Genomic DNA, 16,110 nt, shown 5'->3' on the forward strand with positions numbered 1-16,110 from the left:
CCTCCTTCCTCTCAGCCTCTGTAATCTACAAATTTAGTTGAGCCACATATGCCTATGAGTTCAAGTAGTTGAAAAAAAAATTAAATAGGGCTAAACGAAATACTGATCACTACCTATGCTTCAAGACTTAAAATATATTATTTACTTTTCTGCATTCTATAGTGAAAACAAAACAGTTATTCAGTATAAATTGAAACTCTCTTGTCTGTGTTTTTGTATTGGCTTCCTGGCAATACATTCCATACGTACCTTGCATCTAGGGTTATTTTGCTGCATTTTGATATGCTGTCTCATTATTGTCATTCTCTCTAATGAAAGTATTGATTATTTCTATTATTCTTCTTTAACATATTCATTTTTTAAGATTAAGTTTTTTTAATCTCTAGTTATTTTAAATCTATTTCCATGGTCTCTTATTAAATATATTTTTTACTGCATTGTAATCTGAAAAATCTCCAGAAAATAGTCTGCAGTCATTTTATGTTCCTATCTCTCCATATAGATTGTAAATTCCCTAAAAACAAGAACTTTCATTTTCTTTTCCTCTGTGTATCACTGGTACCTTATAGAATGTCTGAGAAACAGCAGACCCTTAGTAAATATTTGTTGAATGATTAATTTCAATTCATTAATAGTTAATATTTAGGTTAAGTCATTTAACCAGTTTTGAATATATCTGATTGTCCAATGAATCTTTCTCTATCTTGTTCCTAAGGATAACATTCAACAAGGATTTTAAATTTTGTTAAGATGCACAATGATTTTTGCTTATCAAGATATCTTCCCCACAAATGTAGTTTTCAAATCATTACAGAGACATGGCTAAGTAGTTTTAGAAAGACAATGCAGCAAAGTACTAGTGATTATTCATTCTTTACTAATTGTTTATGTATATGAAATAAATATTACTTTTATATTTTCTCCTCAATTAGTTTATTAAAGCTATGATGAAGAATAGATAGAAAAATGATCTTGGAGCCAAGAAAACCTGAATTCAAGTTCTTATTTAGATAAATGGCTTGAGCCTAGGCACAACATCTCTCTCTGTGCTCTAGGCATTTTTCTCAAGCTACAAATTATAGAGAAGGTACCACCTTGCATTGGTAGAAGTTCCCTATAACAATGAAATCATAGGACAAGTCTATATTCTTTATCTTATTAGCCGATACTTTTTAAATGTTAAATTTGTGAAATATGAAAAGTCTAAAATATCATTACAAAAAAATAAAATGAAAAAACAAAGAACAAAAAAAAAAAACTTGGTAAATCCTTTATTCAGAAAATGATTAAAATACTTTTTTGAATGACTCAATGTTTTTATTAATATGCTAAAAAGATTCTTCTAAAAGTCTTCATGTTTATCACAGGCAAGCTATGACAGACCTGACACCATCAAGATCATACCTTAATTGTTTATGTTGTTTTACTGAAACCCATGGGGATTATATTTTTTTTCAACACTTGAAAAAGTTCAAACTAATTTTTGGTCTGATTTAGTTAATTTAGAGAACAAGACTTGCCCTAGACAGGATTATGAAATGCAGATTTGTATTGTCTTCTTTTTGTACTCTCAAGTTTCCAGGCTCCCAATCAAAATTAAGTTTTATTAGTCCTTCATCTTGTATCTGATCTCTTTAGGGACTTTTCAGACCACTAATTTGTTAATCCCTGATCAGCCTACTCACCATTAAGTATTAATGGTTTACTCTATTTGCTCTCCCTCAGAGATATTTGCATTTTAAAAGTGGACACCTGGAGAATATAACACATAGGAATGAATTTCTAAAGGTAAAAATAATGAGACTTAGTGGAAACCTAGAAAGAGATATATTTTGGAGGAGGGAAACTTTTAATTACTGAATTTCAGATCTTACTCTCTACATTGTCCAGCTGAGAAATGTCAAGTCCTCTATTCATTACGGAGTTTCTCAATTGTCCTTATGACCCATTTGCTCCCTGGGGTCTACTTTTCTCCTTCAATGAATATCAGGGGAGTAAGAAGAGAAGGCAGAGGATTTCAAGATATAGTCACCCTTTGTGGGTAGAATGACTTGAGATTTTCCATTTAGCTATTTACTGGTGTACTGGTAAATGTTTAATAACTGCCTTGGGGCAGAGGGCATAAGAACAACACACTTTTAAATTTAATCTGCATTAGAACTAGAGATCATTACTGATCACAAAATAGAAAATTTCGATTATACCAAACTGAAAAGTTTTTGTACAAACAAAACTAATGCAGACAAGATTAGAAGGGAAGCAATAAACTGGGAAAATATTTTTACAGTCAAAGGTTCTGATAAAGGCCTCATTTCCAAAATATATAGAGAATTAACTCTAATTTATAAAAAAATCAAGCCATTCTCCAATTGAAAAATGGTCAAAGGATATTAACAGACAATTCTCAGATGAAGAAATTGAAACTATTTCTAGTCATATGAAAAGATGCTCCAAGTCATTATTAATCAAAGAAATGCAAATTAAGACAACTCTAAGATACCACTACACACCTGTCAGATTGGCTAAGATGACAGGAAAAAATAATGATGATTGTTGGAGGTGATGCGGGAAATCTGGGACATTGATGCATTGTTGGTGGAGTTGTGAACGAATCCAACCATTTTGGAGAGTAGTTTGGAACTATGCTCAAAAAGTTATCAAACTGTGCATACCCTTTGATCCAGCAGTGTTACTACTGGGATTATATCCCAAAGAGATTATAAAGAAGGGAAAGGGACCTGTATGTGCACGAATGTTTGTGGCAGCCCTTTTTGTAGTGGCTAGAAACTGGAAACTGAATGGATGTCCATCAGTTGGAGAATGGCTGAATAAATTGTGGTATATGAATATTATGGAATATTACTGTTCTGTAAGAAATGACCAACAGGATGATTTCAGAAAGGCCTGGAGAGACTTACACGAACTGATGCTGAGTGAAATGAGCAGGACCAGGAGATCATTATATACTTCAACAACAATACTATATGATGACCAGTTCTGATGGACCAGGCCATCCTCAGCAACGAGATCAACCAAATCATTTCCAAGGGAGCAGTAATGAACTGAACCAGCTATGCCCAGAAAAAGAACTCTGGGAGATGACTAAAAACCATTACATTGAATTCCCAATCCCTATATTTATGCACACATGCATTTTTGATTTCCTTCACAAGCTAATTGTACAATATTTCAGAGTCTGATTCTTTTTGTACAGCAAAATAACGTTTTGGTCATGTATACTTATTGTGTATCTAATTTATATTTTAATATATTTAACATCTACTGGTCATCCTGCCATCTAGGGGAGGGGGTGGGGGGTAAGAGGTGAAAAATTGGAACAAGAGGTTTGGCAATTGTTAATGCTGTAAAGTTACCCATGCATATATCCTGTAAATAAAAGGCTATGAAATAAAAAATAAATAAATTTAATCTGCATTATTAATATTTTCTCCATTACTTTTTAAAGTCTAGACAATCAGCAACACAATAAATCAAGCCCTGATTTATAGGATATATGCACACTGTAAAAACTTAACGATGTGTTGGATTGCTTAAACCTATCCAGCTTCATCATTCTTCTCCTTCCATCATTTTAGTGTCTCCTCCAAAAATTATTTTTATTTACCATATGGATATATCTGTGCATATATATAGTTATACATAATCAACCTGTATTTATCTTGTATATGTTTTTTTAAATATGTGTCCATATTATCATCCCTGCCCCTAGTCAACATGATATAAGCTTTTAAAGTGTAAGGGCTGTTTTTTTCTTTTTTCCTCTCTGTATGTCCCAGAACCTAGCAGAGTTCCTGACAAATAGAAGATACTTAATGAATACTTGTTCAATGAATAAATGAAGCTTCTCTAAAGTATTTCCATTTTTTAATTTAATTTTTATTTTTTATTGTAGTAAGTTTATTTATTTTTATACACATTTGATTTATGAATCATGTTGAGAGAGAAAAATAGTGCAAATAGGAGAGAGAAAAAAAAAAACAGAAAAAAGAAGTGAACATAGCAAGTATTGAATGTAAATAAATTCTTTCTGAATTGATGTAAATCCTTAATTCTTTTTCTGGATGCAGATGACATTTTCTACCCAAAAAAGTCTATTGGGATTGCTTTGGATCACTGAACCACTGAGAAGAACCAAGCCTTTCATAGTTGATCATTGCACATTGTTACTATTATTGTGTACATGTACTCCTGATTCTGCTTGTTTTGCTCAGCATCAATTCATGTAAATCTTTCAAGCCTTTTCTATAATCAGCTTGTTCATTTTTAAAATAACAATAATATTCCATTGCTTTCATGTAGCACAACTTGTTTAGCTCTTCTCCAACTGAGAGGCATCTACTCCTTTTCCAATTCTTTGCTACCACAAATAGAGCTACTACAAGCATTTTTGTACATGTGGGCCTTTTTCTCTCCTTTTTGATTTTCTTGGGATACAGACCTAGTAATGGTATAAAGTACTTCCATTTTAACCTTGATATCATCATCATCATCATCATCATCATCATCATGATCCTCTCTCTCTCTCTCCTCTCTCTCTCTCTCTCTCTCTCTCTCTCTCTCTCTCTCTCTCTCTCTTTCTCTCTCTCTCCCCTCTGTGTGTGTGTCTGTCTGTGTCTGTCTGTCTCTTCTCCCATATCCCTTCCTCCCTTCTCCACCCTCCCATGTGTGTGTGTGTGTGTGTGTGTGGCCAACTAGGATAGATAACTTGGCCAAATACATTTTATTTTATTTTTCCTGACTAACCAGAAGTGGGAAGGAAATGAGGCAGGTTTCCTCAATTTATCACCATTTCTGCATCTTCCAGTCTCTCTTTAAAAATGGTTCTAAAGAAATCAACCTTCCCCATGGATGAATGGCAAAGATCATAAGTATTTTGTATAAGGAAATCCTTGAGCACTTTTCAATTTAATGGTTGTAGTTTGGAATGCAAATTCTCTGTGTGTGTCTCTCTCTGTCTCTCTGTTTCTCTATCTCTGTCTCTCTGATTCTCTGTCTCTGTCTCTGTCTCTCTCTCTCTCTCTCTCTCTCTCTCTCTCTCTCTCTCTCTTTCTCTCTCTCGTGTGTGTGTGTGTGTGTGTGTGTGAGATATTCTTAATTAAATTGGATGATAGTACCTTTAGTGTAAGTGTAACCCAATAGCAAAGTCAGAAGAAACATTGGGGTTGGTAATTAATTATACCCACAGAGATATGGAAGTATCTTAAAAGCAACTTATTCATGGTTATTTTGAAAATAAACTAGTCTGAGGGTATATTTTTTGGAAGATTGATTTAAAGAAGCAATTCTCAATTTAGTATTCAATGAATAAATGCAAATAAGATTGTATTGTTTTCTTTTAATGAACACAGAAAAATGTAGATTATTGAATTTTAAAATGTTATTTTTTATCTCTTTTCTAGAAAAGAGTAAAATTTATAAGACTAAGAAACAAAGGTCTGAGGTCTTCTCCAACTTTGAAACTATTGTCTTGTAGGACGTTATAGAAATAGTGAAATCTTACTAAAACAGAAGAGGAGGGGAACCTTTGAAACAAGTTGCTCTGATAAGGTTCCCATTTTCAAGATATTAGATGGATAAGTAAGTAGATAGATAGACAGATAGAGGGATGGATGGATGGATGATAGATAAATCCATATATATTATAGATATTGATAGATAATAATAGATGAGTCTATATTTATTATATAACATATATATATATATATACACAAATAAACATATAAACTCATACACATACAAATATTCAAATTAAAAAGAATAAGATCACTTTCTCAATTGATCAGTGGTTAAAGGATATCAAAAGGCAGCTTTCTAAGAAACAAATTTAAGCTTCATTAGTCATTTTGGGGAAAAAATGCTCCAAATAATTGTTTGTCCTTCATGCTTAAAGAGAGTCAAAATGATATCATAATGTCTGATCATATTAATACAAGCTCAAACGGCTTTACCATAGATAGGGCACAAATAATCTATATGACATGTGGGAGGGAGAGGTCTCTAAATTTATATATCTCACATTTGTCCAAATCATTAATAATTAGAGAAATGAAAATTTAAGCAATTCTGATCATCCAATTTAGGTTGCCCCCCTCTCTACCCAGATTGGCAAAGTTGATTAAAATAAAAAAAAAAATGCTTGAAGGGGCTATAAGGAAACAAATACATTAAAACTTCATTGGTAGAGATGTGAATTGATTGAAACATTCTGAAAAAAAAAACAAATTGGGAGTAGGCAGAAAAAATTATTAACATGTGTATACCTTTAGACCAAGTGAAATTACTACTAGACATAATAAGTTTCATATAAGAGTCGATTAGTGTCATAAGGGATAGTACTCTGGACCTGGAGTCAGAAAGATCTGAGTCATATACCCTCAGACTAGTTTATTTTCAATAGGTAGGTAGCTGACACTAACTAGCTGTGTAAACTTGGGCAAGCTAATTTATATATCTGTCTCACATGCCTCATTTATAAATGGAAATAATGATAGCATCTTCCTCATAGAGTTTTGAAAGGATCAAATGAGAAATTTGCAAAGATCTTAACACAAATAGGGATGGTAGCAAGTAGAAGGGGGAAGGAGACTGACAGAAGAGAGGATTGTTTGATCTGTTTCTTCATTCACAGCTGTGACTAATAAGGAAATTTGTTTTATATGATAGGACATGTATAAACTACATCTAATTGCCTATCATCTTTGGAAGGGAGGGAGAAAAATTTGGAAGTAAAAATCTTGTAAAAGTGACTGCTAAAATTTTTCTTGACATATAACTAAGAAACAAAACAAAATATTATTTAACAAAAAGAAATGATGAACAGGCAAATTTCCAAAAAGCCTGGAAAGACTTGTATGAACTCATCACAATGTCTATCATAAAAAAAAAAAAAAAAAACAGTAAATGCTTATTTAAAAGAAAAAGTTTCCCATCTATAAAATGATAAGCTCAATCACCTCTAAATTCCTCACTAGATCTAAATTTAAGATTATATGATTTTACTTAAATAGGTATATAATAAGGCTATGAACATCTTAAAATATTTAAGGTCAGTGATACAAAAATATTAATTTAGAACTTCCTTTTTCAGAGGCAGTATATCAGCTAGAATGGCTAATACTCTGTCCTGAAAGTAAACTGTAACTTCTAGTTTCATTTTTCCAGTCTATAGTTGTTTGAAGTAATTAAATGATTTAATCTCCTTTTGCTTAGATATCCTTATTTTTCAGATTAACAGGATTGTATTATACCTGTCGTGTAGAACTCTTGAAGTCATTTGTAACCCTAAGATTTTAAATATATGAATAAATTAAAAGATGTCATTGTTAAAATTCCATTTTATTAGTAATTAGTAATCATCTCTTAGTAATCAGTAAAAATAATTATTTTATATTATCCTTTCAGCATTACTGTTGTCAGGAAGATGTCAAACCTTCTTATATTCCTTTGGTGGATGTAAAAGTACAAATATGAAATGTAATAGACAATTTAGATTTTTAATTTCCTATGCTTTTATTCTTATGTTGTATAATGTATTCTAAAGCTTTTTCCTCCATGATATTCAATGGATTTCCTCCATTGAGTAACAATTACTCAATTTAAAATTAGTTGGACCCATACACTTATATCTTTTCAATGTCTTAAGGTAAAGGATAATAGGGTGATTTTACAGGATACATACAAAAAGTCATCATGTTCAAATACAATATGTTTTAAAATTATGACTTTGTACATTGGAGAAATTGGATAAATAGCATGTAAATTAAATGGGAATTGAGATTTCCAGTTCTTTTCAATGAAATTCAGGAGTTTCCCATCCCAAACATGTATTTGTTAACCTGAAAAAAATGAATGAAATTTTTTTTGAAAAAAAATACATATATAGCAGTTTTCAATTGTGGAATAATGCAGAAAGGATGAATATTTGTAGCAATGGAAAGGTTTCTATTTAAATTTAAAATTGAAATGAATTTGTAGGTCCATCTGATCTTCTTAGGATGGTTCAAATCAGAAATATCCTGAGCCAAACTACCAAAACCTGATATAGGGAATCAAGCAAAAGAAACAAAGATATATAGGCCTATGAAAATCTCATCTGGTTCCTTGGTAAAAGATTTCAAACAATAAATAACCTTGTAAAAAACCCTTATTTTAAAAGTTATTTATCTTCATGATTGTACCAAATGTGTTGATAGCCCAGTTATTTCTTGAACTTGTTTATGAAATATGAAATGAAGCCCCTTTTATTTTTCCACAGACAACACTTTTGTACTGGAATGTTGCCTTTAATATCAGTTGCTCCTGAACAAAACACTTTGCTCAATAAGAAATGAAGCCAAAAAGAGACACTCTTAAAAACTTGTTTCAGTCTAACTAAGAAAAACATTACCAAAAATACTAAACACCAAATACACAAAACTAAGAAGAAAACTCCTCATTTTTCCCCTTATGCCTTTTCTAGGCAGTCAGCTTTCTCAGTTAAAGAGATATTCACTGTCTTCCATATATAAAATACCAGCTTCCCTCAATGATTTTTTTTTAATCAAAATAAAAATTTTAGTTCAAGAGAGTTGTCAAATTCACTTGACCCCAATGGTATTACATTTCCATTTACAGACAAACTAAAATGATTTCCTAAATGGCAAAGAGATGGGAATGAGAGAGCAATGTGAAAGATGTAAGTAATTTCTAAATAATGCACGTTTTGTAGTAAAATGTTTAATAATGACAAATCTATGATATTAGAAAGGAGGGTGATTCTATAAACATTAGAATATCATCTAAAGGTACAAGCTATAGGAATTTTAGAAACTCAGAATTTTCAGAATTGAAAGAAAACTTGGACCAAAGGAGTATCCATCCAGCAATGGAAAGGGAAGCCACTTCCTCTTGAAGCAACCTATTTCGTGTTTGCACAGTTTTAATGGTTACCTTTTCTATCCTTATATCAAGCCAAACTTTACTGTGTGTGTGTGTGGAGTACAAGTTTTATTCCAATCCTGGAGGACATTCGAATAAGCCTAAATCTTCTTCCATCTGTCAGTGCTTCAAATACTTGAGGGCAACTCCTTTGTAACTCAGGTTTCTCTTCTCCAGGCAAAACATCACTAATTCCTTACATTAAAGCTTATGGGTATAAATACTGTGCTCTTGACCCTCGTTGTTTTTCCTTCTCTTTTTTTGCTTTCCCATTTTTCAATGACTTTTCTAAATAATTGTGCCTAAAATTGGACAAGTATTCTCCATACGCACCTCTCCTAAATACATCAAATAGTCTCAGTAACCTTTTGGCCATAACATACTGTTGAATCACTTCGACTTTGCAGTTCACTCAAATCTTTTTGTTTTCCCAGATGAACTGTTATATAAATGTAGGCTAATTTGACTTTCAAAGTAAAATAAACATTAAGAAATAAGGAAACATCACATAGACATTATATACGATTAAGTAAAAGTGTTTTGTGGGTTGGGAGTGGATTGCATTTTTAGTTAAAAAGCAAAATTAGTTATTCTGACTTGCACATATTCCTAATAAGTATGCATTATTTTTAATAATATGCATATAAGCAGGCATTAAGCTTTATTTTATAATATTTAAAAATGGAAACTATGCGAGGAGACAGCAAGCCTTTTGATAACTAAAATACTACGGAGTTTCCTTACAAAAATGTGTGATAAAGAACAGATTAAGGTCAAGTGGGTAAAGAATAATTCTGCCTTTTTAAATTATCTCTTGTTCTGACTCAATTTCATTTGCATGGGAAAACAAAGAAGATTTCTAAACACCAGTTAGAAAGTTGTCTGAGATGACAGACTGTGATCTTAGCCCTACTACAATTTTTAATAAAAGATTTCATCTTAACCTGGGTATGTGTTGTGGTTACCCACATTTATTATTTATTATTATTATTATTATTATTATTATTAGCATTAGCATTTATTAGATCTGATCATGGCTAAAGAATTATCACAATATTTTTGAGAGAAAAGCTTCTAATATCCACCCCCTAGCAGAATAGGTTGTCAAGTGACTCTAAAGAGATAAAATCTAAAAACTGATAGGAGAGAAAACTGTCCATCAAGAGGACAAAATTAACAAAGTGATGTACCTTCTGAACTTTGGAGAGGACCAGGAAAAGGAAAGGAATAGCAGAAGCACCACACCCATTGCACAATAGAGATGAAAAACTCTCTGGGAGAGCAGCAGTAATACAGTGGGACATTATTGGTACAGGCTCAACAAACAGTATCGTCTAGCAGGGAATAGAGCCACAATGACACAAGAGAGAGTGCCATAATGTCATAACCAGAAAAAAATTGCCAGATCCACAGCATCAGAAGTATGCATACTCTTGTGCGCTTTGGTCACAGTTCTTTATATTTTATCATCTCATGCATGATTTTACCTCATACACTGGTCACTCTGCCCACTGGTGAAATTTGCATTTTTGTCAAGATGCAAAAAGCACCAGATATGTGGAAGGGAATGTTTGATTGCTATTTTCAATTCTTTTTCATTAAATAACTTAAAAAATTATTAATATATAATCACATAAATAAATGAAATTAACTAACTTAATTAATGAATATATAATAAATTAAATAGCATTAACTGAATTGTGTCATCTAGGTGATAAAAAAGTAAATACATTTATATGATTTCATGGGCCATAGTATTTGCATTCCCAGTGCTTATCAAAAACCCCAGTATAAAATTAGTGTTTAATACAAACTTGTTGATTGACTGATTGACTAGATATAGACTAATAGGCAAGAGTATTCTAATAAATGTTTAGCAACTATCATTCTAGGAAAAAATGTATGCATGATATATGTGTATATATATATATATGTGTGTGTGTACACACACATATGTAAATATTCAATATCTATTATTCATTTTTTCTGACAGATTCTAAATCTAGAAAATCAATAAAATGAAAAAATCAAAGCTGTCAATTTTTGAGGTGCAAATGTCCTACTGGAAATACAGTAGGAAGCCCCAATAAATAATTGGGTCTCATAAGCAAACTCCAGCATATCTCCAATTACCTAGAATATGGAAAGGATACTTTGGAGGCCAGTTACTGAATGAGGAGTTCCTTTGGTGTTACAAATGAATGAATGAAAATTCTTAAAAGAAAAAAAGATTGTACACACATGCTGCATAATATTGTGTGTGTGTGTGTGTGTGTGTGTGTGTGTGTGTGTAATGGTAAGTTTAATGACACTTTTTACTAAAAAAGGACTTAGTCTTGAAGCGGAGAAGCAGCAGTTTATAGTTTTACATGTCAATATTCCTTCTGTGAATAGACTGGACAAGACAGCTTCTGAAGTTCCTTATAATTCTCAAATTCTGTAATGCTGTGATATGATGTTTTCTTTAGGTTCTTTATTGTTAATATTAAAATGAGTTATAGTTGAAATATTAATAAAATCTTAGAATTAAGTTTTCTGTGGGAAAATATTAAATAGTAATTGAGTCCAAAGGTGTTTAACCTTTGGTTTTGACAGTCTGGTGAAGACGATGGATGTATCAGAATAATATTTTAACTACAGAAAGCAAGATATGTAGGATTACAAAGGAAACTAATACCTTGCAATAAAATCAACAAAATATATTAAATATACAAAATACAAAGTTTATGTGTCCCGCCTAAGTACTCTTAATACTCGAATGAAAATTTTATTGATGAGAAAATTGAGGCACAATGAAAATAAGTGATTCAACTAATATTACACAGGTGATTGGTAACAAGATTTAGACTACATAGAACTCAGATCTCTGTTCCAAATGTAGGGTTCATCACACCCCATTGCACTGTCAAATTGCCTGTTTATAATAATTGGAGGTGAAAAGTATTTTTATTATTTTTTGGCTACTAATTAATCAATTTCAAACATTCTAATAATTGCTTTCTGAATCAGACATAAACTTGAAATACATATTTTTATTTATATAAAATACTTGAACAAATAGAGCATTTATATTTCTCATCAGAAAATTATAAACAAGCATATAATAAAACAAAACAGTTTCATAAACATTTTCATAAATATTCATAAATAAAATAACATTTTATTAATATTATTTTCCATAAAGAAACACTGATAACTTTAGGATGAATCTTGCATGGGGAAATACTTGCCATATGAAGATGTTACTATATCTGTAGAGATAATATTGAACATATATAAAGAGTAGTTGAAAAGACTTAAGAAGGCCATTTAAAATCAGTGTCTCCTCTTCCTTACTCTCACTTTCTCCTTAACTCTTTGTGGTTTGAATTATAACTTCTTGTTTCAACTGTATATGCTCCCTCCCCACCCCTTAGACTGTGAACTCCTTGAGAGTTGGAGCTGATTTTTTTGTTTGTGATGAAAAGTGCCCTTCATATCCAAAAAGAGAACTATGAATACTCAATGGGGATCAAAGCACAGTATTTTCACTTTTTTGTTATTGTTATTTGTTTGCTTGTTTTTCCTCCCTTTTGAGTTGAATTTTTGTTTTTTGCACATCATGATGAATATGGGAATATGTTTAGAATAATTGCTCATGTTTAACCTACATCAGGTTGCTTGATGTCTTTGGTGAGGAGGAAGGAAAATTTGGAACACAAGGTTTTGCAAAGATAAATGTTGAAACTTTACATATATTTGGAAAAATGAAATAATGTTAAAATAAAAAATAAAATTAATTGTCCATAGTCAAAAAACTAGGAAGTTATATTTGAGGTTGGGTTGAAGAAACTAAGGATTTTAGTCTGGAGAAGAGAAGATACTCATGAGTGTTGTAGGGAGGGACCCATAATAGCTAGCTTGAAGAATTTAAAAGGTTCTTGTTTGAAAGCAAGATTAGCTTTGATTTGTTTGATGCCAGAGGACAGAATTAAGTGAATATACATGTTTCATCAAAGATGAATTTCATATCACAGAAGGAAATGTTACTTGGATATAAAAATGCAAATCTGTCCTCAAATGCTTAAAAGCTATGTGATCCTGGGCAAGTCGTTTAAAGCTATGTTTGCCTCAGTTTTTCATTTGTAAAATGGGCATAATACTAACATTTACCTTCCAGGGTTGTTGTGAGGATAAAACGAGATAATCAGAAAGTACTTAATATAGTGCAATTCCTGGCTCATAATAAGTGATATATAAATGCTAGCTATTATGACTACAATGACAACTGTGACTAGACAATGACAACAAAGATGATGATGGCAACTATTACTACTACTACTACTTTACTACTACTACTTCTACTACTACTGTTAGTACTACTACTACTACTACTGCTACTGCTTTTACTACTATTACTACTACTACCACTACTACCATCTTTCCCAAATGAATGCAGTCTGCTTTAAGGCAAAGACTTTTTCATTTTAAAATTTTGCATCCTTAGCACCTAGCATGTTTCCTACCATTGAGTAGGGCTTTAATAAATCTTTGCTGACTGGTTGAATTAGCATATAATTTTCATGGGTAAATTTAAAATTTAGTTATGCTTTCTTTAAAAAAATGATAAGGTATAAGTGAAAATAAACACTGTAATTTATTAGAATTCAATTCTAAATAGCGTTTAAAGATATTTTTCAAAACTTATTCTATAATATGATTAAGCAAATAGGGAATATATATGTAGATACATATGTATTTAATGCAACAAGAATACTGACATTTGGAGGCATAACATTATTAAATATAATTTATGTGAAAGTTAGAAGCAAAACCTGAAATGACAAATTCCTTATTTTTCTGTTAAGTAGCTGTCTCTTCCAATTTCAAATAAAGAAGCAACATCATAGTTCATTGCTTTCAAAGAAGTTAATAAAGATTTGTAATAATTCAACCATAAAGAAATGAATCTATGATTTAGTCAGCATTCTATTGGTTTCCTAATTTCAAATAAGAACATACTCTTTTCATTCCATACCCTTCCCAATTTAATAAGCTATAATATACAACAAATAAAAAATAAACCAAAAGAAGGATTAGAAAAAAGTATTATCAAAGAAATCATTGATAGAAAAAGATTTCTCATAACATTGTGATATCTGGAATAAGAATGGAAAAACTTCAGCAAATAAGATGGACTCCTAATATTTATTAAAAATAGGCATCTTCAGATATGTGAATTGTTCTCTGATATGAAGCTCTGTCTACTTAGGTCACACTAATAATCCTTTTAACAACTCATAATTGTGTAGGACTTTATAACTGACAAATCATGGTCACAATTACTAATTTGACTCTCATAATAACTCTGTGAAGTAGTTAGCATAGGTATTATTATTCCTATTTTACAGATGAATAAATTAAGATATGGAGAGGTTAAGTGATTCCCATAGAAAAAAGATATACTAGAAGAAAGTTTCTTAATGTGTGCTCTATATATTTTTTTAAAAATAACAACTGTATTTCAATATAACTTTTCTGTAGACCTCTATTTTACTTTTAAAATATTATACTAATAAGGGATTCATAGATTTTTATCATACTTTTCTATGATATGAAGAAGGAGAAAGGAAAAAGCATATATAAAGCACCTATTATGTACCACACACTATACATTCCATAAGAATATTATCTCACTTGATTCTCACAACTCTGGAACATAAATACTAATATTCCATTTTGCAGTCGAGGAAAGTAAGATAAGTAGATGTTAAGCAATTTGCATAGGGTCACCAACAAATAAATGACCATATTTACATGCAACATTTCCTCATTTCACATGTCACATTCTATTCACTGTGCACCTATATGCTTGAAAAAAATATTAGAAGTAACTTTCTACCATTTCTTTTCAGAGGTCAAGGGCCATGATTATAATCCAGTGCTTTTTTTTCTATGGGTTGATCAGATTTGTGGTCTTTTTTCTTCTTCCTTTTTAGAAATATGCCTTGTTATATAGTTTGGCTTTCTGGGAGATGGGTAGATAAAGGAAACAGGGAAATATAGATGATGAAAAAAATTATATAAGATATTAACCAAGATATAAATAAATATATTCCAAATTAAAAAAAAAAAAAACATACTAAGGGACCGTTTTGGCCAAATGGTAAACAAAAATTCTATACCAAAAATGTTTTGCATAATATTTAGAGAAGCATTGGTCTCAAATTTAATTTATAGCATTGGGGATAGACAATGAAAAGAAGCACAAAGGATTCAGGAAGTGCTTATGTACCTGTGTAGATTTTGGAACACTAACTAGCTGTCTTAGATCTCACATACCATTATAGATTTTGCTTCTTGGGAATTACACTCTATGAAAAAGATTATTTATTACTACTGTTGTCCAGGAAAGGAAGATAAATTTGACCCTGAAGAATGATATTATTTCTAATTCATAATGCTTGCTCCATAATAAAATGCAAAAAGCATGAAAACCCTTCTGGGTATAGCCTGTGCAGTAAAACAGGTTGAAGTCTTGTCATAAAGAAAGAAAAGGGTCAGGAGAAATGTTAGAAACTGAAATGGCACTGACAATGGATTGCAACATATTTTTCAAGAGGGTGCCAAACTTTTCCTGGATAGAATTAGTATTATCTTTCTGGGCATTAAAATTTCAATGAAGAGCAATGCCTCGTCTTCCAACATAATGTTTCCATAATTAGAATTTTATAAATTTGTGCCATGTATATTCAACAGAAAAAATGCATCTTCAGACATTTGAATTGCTCTCTTCACTAATTTTAGCTTCAACAACTTCCATTTCCACTGTTATTTTTAGTACAAATTGATATTAGCTACTGACATATTTAGTAATCAAATAAGATACCTGTTTACCATGAACTACTAAAGCACCATGGAAAATAATTACAGCATGAATGCATAAGCTGTGAATGCATTTGGAGTTGCAGCTGTCTTCAAGCACACAATCTTTTCTTTATATTCTGTAATTTTTCCTACGCCTCTTTACTGTGTACATATTTATGAAAATAAGTCAAAATGGAAGTAAAATGGAAGCTTACTGTATCAAAGTTAAAAAACATCAAGACTGTTACAAATGAATATCAAGTTTTGCTAATATATGGAGGAACCAGGTACAGAAAATGGTTTATTTATTTATATACAGGATTTGAA

The 16,110-nt window shown here is 31.2% G+C and overlaps 1 protein-coding gene across 2 annotated transcripts in view; it reads right to left on the bottom strand.

The window, feature by feature from the left end:
- CSMD3 (CUB and Sushi multiple domains 3) overlaps positions 1-16,110 on the bottom strand; it is a 1,575,929-nt gene that overhangs the window by 1,471,828 nt on the left and 87,991 nt on the right. The gene's annotated exons all lie outside the window — the stretch shown is intronic.

This window comes from Sarcophilus harrisii, chromosome 1 (genome assembly GCF_902635505.1).
Source record: "Sarcophilus harrisii chromosome 1, mSarHar1.11, whole genome shotgun sequence".
Lineage (NCBI taxonomy): Eukaryota > Metazoa > Chordata > Mammalia > Dasyuromorphia > Dasyuridae > Sarcophilus > Sarcophilus harrisii.